At 32.3% G+C, this 5,106-nt stretch overlaps 1 long non-coding RNA gene and 1 other non-coding gene across 2 annotated transcripts; both read right to left on the bottom strand.

Annotated features, from left to right (window-relative positions):
• Window positions 1-493: 493 nt before the first annotated feature.
• Window positions 494-1,901, bottom strand: LOC136070406 (uncharacterized). The gene is made up of 3 exons (XR_010631649.1): window positions 1,551-1,901; window positions 952-1,000; window positions 494-864 (listed from the first exon to the last, which is right to left on the bottom strand). It is a non-coding gene; the product is annotated as an uncharacterized LOC136070406 (long non-coding RNA).
• A 1,258-nt stretch (window positions 1,902-3,159) lies between these two features.
• On the bottom strand, window positions 3,160-3,230 carry TRNAG-CCC (transfer RNA glycine (anticodon CCC)). Its single transcript has one exon. It is a non-coding gene; the product is annotated as a tRNA-Gly (tRNA).
• Between the last annotated feature and the right edge of the window lie 1,876 nt (window positions 3,231-5,106).

Genomic DNA, 5,106 nt, shown 5'->3' with positions numbered 1-5,106 from the left:
GACTGAAATATTATTTTTCAGGAATAGAAACCTTGGATGCAAGACATGCTTTAAAGGTTAGTTACTTACTTTCATTTCATCACTATCATCATTAAAGCCTAATAAGCACAGAACAAAGGCAATTGATAACAACTCCATAAATATTGGGAAAGAAGAATTCAAATAAATGAATAATAAAGATATGTAACATCCATACCTAGGTTCCCAACCAAGCACCTCTGCCATTCCAACAACCGAAAAAAGAAATGGAGGTCCAATCTTTGCTGCTTGAATTGCAAGTTCTCAATGACCAATGTGAAGGGCATCAAACTTTCCCAATGCTACTATTCCTCCGAGATGATAATCTTGGGTTCAATACTAAAAAGCCATACAAAATGAAATATTTGGCTCTTCCCTAGCACATAGTAATATTAACTAAAATAACATGTTCATAATTTATTCAGAAAAAAAAAAAAGATTAAAGAAAAAAAAAGGAACACTTAAAATTGAGAGATGGGTTGAAGTTGGACTGAAATATTATTTTTCAGGAATAGAAACCTTGGACGCAAGACATGCTTTAAAGGTTAGTTACTTACTTTCATTTCATCACTATCATCATTAAAGCCTAATAAGCACAGAACAAAGGCAATTGATAACAACTCCATAAATATTGGGAAAGAAGAATTCAAATAAATGAATAATAAAGATATGTAACATCCATACCTAGGTTCCCAACCAAGCACCTCTGCCATTCCAACAACTGAAAAAAGAAAATGGAGGTCCAATCTTTGCTGCTTGAATTGCAAGTTCTCAATGACCAATGTGAAGGGCATCAAACTTTCCCAATGCTACTATTCCTCCGAGATGATAATCTTGGGTTCAATACTAAAAAGCCATACAAAATGAAAGTATGATAGGTTTTCTGTTTAGAAATAATAAATATGTGGTAAATATAGGATGAAAGAAACCTACCACTGGGGACAATCCTTGGGATGGAACTTCACGATCCTCTTCTCGTTGGCTTCGGACACAAACGAAAAAAAAGAGAGAAGCAAATCAGATTCTACACCAATATATGATATGAAGCAATACGTATATTCCCACATTAGAATTAGAATTTAGAACCCTTTTTATTGCAACCACCAAATCATGTCAAGGAACCTTCTGGTGTGCTAATACTTAAAGTTACAGAATCATAATTATTTCTTTCCTAAACTTCTAATGAGAAAGTAGAGCATATAAGTAAGTTAATACAGTAAGTTATTAGTAGCACTGTTGAAGGCAGATTTAGAGGATTTTTACTTCTAGTGCCTCTTAATTCACTGTTTAAAAAATAAATAATCAGAAAGCAAAGGAATTTGTATAATTAAGAGTGAAAAGCATAAATATTAATAGTTTTCCTTGAATATGTGCGTACCTTAGTTCATTGGTGATTGAACAGAGAAGCACTATCATAAACGAATTGTAAAACAACGAATAGGCAAAACACAATAAGACCCAAAAATTTACATAATCGAACTGTAAAAGGAAAAGAAAGAAAGAAAAAGAAAAATTTTAATTCAAAAAATGACCTTTTGTGTTCTGTTTTAATTCTTCGCCTCCCTTGGTCCATTATCGCTCTCAATAAAATCCAAGAACATTTTTTCCTTGCAGTCACGTTACAGCCTTATTGCAGATAGTTTTCAGTTGCATAAGAAAAGTAGCAGATAGAAATTTGGAGCCGTACGGTTGTGGTTGGGCAATGAAGGATCTAATTGTTATTTGGAATTTTGGGATCAGTTATTTTAGCCAATTTTGAGTTTGAAACCGTAGGAGTGGTCCTATTTTGTAGATGGTGTTTTGCGTGGAAGTTAAAAAAGCATTTTTACCAAGTTTTGCCCCTACTTAAACGTAAGTTGTAGGGGTATTTTAGAACAAAAGAAAATCCGGTCCAAACAGGGGTAGCCCCTTAAATAGTAGTATAGATATACTAATCCACGCAATGCAAGATCAAATCGCTTGCCAATTAGCATCTAAAATCACCTTACAGACAGTAACTGAAACACCCTCCTCCATCCTCAATAAAAAGGAAAATTAAGGGCATCTTTGGATCCTGTTTTCTATTTCGTGCTTCCAAAACTTATTTAGTGTATTGAGAAATTGTTTTCAAAAAACAGTTTTTAAAAAGAGAAAAAATGAATAAAAAAGACCACGTTAATTTATTGCAAAAATGTCACTAAAAACTGGAAAACTGTAAAATGAAAACGGCTCAAGATAGTTTTCACTAAGCTGTTATGTACGGTGAAAGATGTGAGAGAGTTTTCGAAAAACAGTTTTTAGAGGAACATGGGTTTGGTGGGTCTCACAGTTTTCTATTATTAAAACCAAAAAATTTACCAAAAGTGGCTCTAAAGTTTTGTAAATTAGAATTTGCGTGGGAAAAATGGCAAATTACACCGATCTTCTTAAAGATTTTATGAAATGACATTCTCTTACTGTTTTGAAGAAATGACACTTTACTTCTTAAGGTTTGTCTAAATGTAATAATTAACTCAATTTTTAGTTAAACTATCATTTTTCAAACAATTATTTCAATCTTAATAAAAATTCTTACCCAAATTATGGAGACATGATACTCCTTAAGGTTTGTGGATGAATGTCACTTTTCTCACTAGATTTGTATAAATGTGTAGGAACAATTTTTAAAAAAAGAAAAAAAAAAGAAAGAAAGTATATTCTATTAAGGTAGTAACAATGTTACAAAGTATAAATTTATCTGTTGCATTTATAAAAACTCATAAGAAGTGTCATTTCTTAGAACGTTTGGAGGATTGTCATTTCTTAAAATATAAAAAGATGCCATGAACTTATTCATTTCACTTATAAAACCCTTAAGAGACGATGTAATTTAACTTATTTCTTTTTAAGTTCAAATAGGTTCACAAGTTCTTTTCCGATGGGATCAATTGATGGGTTAAGACTCATTTTAACAAAATCAATTAAGCAACATAAAATGGGGACAGTTTTGGATCGATTTTCCACCTATATAAAAACCAACATATATCTTTATAACTAGCCTGCAACATGAGATATGAGCATGAGCATGAGACAGGAAAATGGTGCTTCAAAAAAAAAAAAATTGGTGCTTCGACAATGGACAAGCAGAGTTCCAAAAACTTGAGAGGAGAAAACTTTCCAAAATGCGCATCCAGGGAATCGAACCCTGGTCAGTACCGTGGGAGGGTACTATGATACCACTACACCAGATGCGCTTTACACTTCTTGGTTCACACAATAAAGTTAAAGCGTATAATAAGTTATGAAAAGTGGGCCCCTCATTTACAACTTTCATGTTTAGTATCAAAGAAACCCAATTCAATGGTGGGCAACTCAACCTATCATCAGCTAGTATACAGACTTGGGCCCAAATGGACGATCCAAGAGAGTAAAGGGAGCGTTACATTAGCTAGATGAAGCACAACATTAGGTTGGTTATTGATTAATTGCCCATTGTACCACAGAAACTAAAGCAGTTGAGTTAAGAAATTGTAAATGGAATTTTTAATTATCTAGTATTGTGAGACAGGAGATAATGTATATTCAAAAGAATAATCAAGTATTCAAAGAGCTCTTGACACTCTTATTCATATCCGAGAGAATAGTCAAGTGTTCGAAGAGTTCTGGACACTCTCATTAGCAGAAAGGGAAAAAAGGAGTTATCTATATTTTTTATATCATTTTCTTTATTTTTAATGTATTATGGCATGAGATTACCTACAAGTACAACTGAGTAAAAGTACAAAGGTAAGGGAAAATGTAAAACACAAGAAAATGGGTTTGGAACACCAGAAATAGAACACACCTACCTCCTGTAGTTAACTTAAAGGCTTATATTTTTTATGAAATGAGCAGAATATTTCCTATAATCTCTACTACCATAAAGAGAGTAGCTAGGTTTGATCTTGTCTTCTGATTTTTCAGACATATCTGTACTTAAATGTTCTTGCAATATCAAAAGAAAATTAAACAATTATGTTAAAAAGTAAAATGACAAAAATATAAAAAAATCAAGAATCAAGAATCAAGAATTTTTTTTACTAGATACAATAAAATTCAAGAACAGAAAATCAACTACAGTTTTGCATAATTTTTTATTAATTAACTTTCATCCATCTTCCCCACAAATAACTCCATTTTTTTTTTAATATCAACTTCACACTAAATCAAATAACTGCTTGTGTGTTTTTCCCCTGTGAAGAAGCTAGCAGTAATAACTATTATTAGTCAAATATATAGATAGACTTTCACACAATTTGGATTCTTAGCATAAAAACTTTGAGCGTGGGAAGCACATAGACATACTTATTTGGTGCTTTGAATAAGTAACAAAGAAATTATCCTTCAAGACAAAAACGTCACTCTCCATCTCCATGCAAACGAAAAAATGGAAGAGTGTCCACAAATTCTTAACTTCTGGTTTTAACTAGAAGACAATGATCATGTCCTTTTCAAGAAATGATGGAATACGATGATAAAATTCCCCCCCTTTTGATTTATTTTTCTTGAGGGAACTGATCCTACATTCCAAATGTTTAGTGCTTTATTCTTATAATCAATGTAAATGGCCTCATTCCATCCATTTTTTAATCAAAGTTAGGCATAAACCTAACAATAGAAAAGCAAATGGCTCTGTATTATTCCCTTTAATAGCAAAGTTAACTAGTTCTCTCTAGAAGAAAAAATCCCATCGATCTAATCACAATCGCCATTAAGAATTACTCAACTTTAATGAAACCCAATGATTGTTTTTGTATAATTACTATAGTACTCTAATGGAGAATAAATTCATATAAACACCAGGGGCCATCAGAAATTTAAATAACAGATACTAAAATCTAAATTACAATAGATGATTATTTGGAAAACTTACTTTATGGGGGAAAAAGGAAAATTCCATTTTAATTGTAAACAATGTTGATTGCATATTCCATTGAGCTTTTGGCCTTCTGATATATAGTTGCCTCTCCTTTAGAAGAGATCAAGGCATCGCGTCCTCAAGTCCCACCTAGCAGCTTTGAAATGAATGGTTAATACTCAAGTCATTACCATTGGGCCAGTATTAGTAGGAAACAGATTAGAATCCACTGG

Source organism: Quercus suber, unplaced genomic scaffold, assembly GCF_002906115.3.
Source record: "Quercus suber isolate HL8 unplaced genomic scaffold, Cork oak 2.0 scaffold_232, whole genome shotgun sequence".
Taxonomy (NCBI): domain Eukaryota; kingdom Viridiplantae; phylum Streptophyta; class Magnoliopsida; order Fagales; family Fagaceae; genus Quercus; species Quercus suber.
The sequence above is the reverse complement of the archived record's forward strand: the minus strand, read 5'-3'. Positions and strand labels throughout refer to the sequence as shown.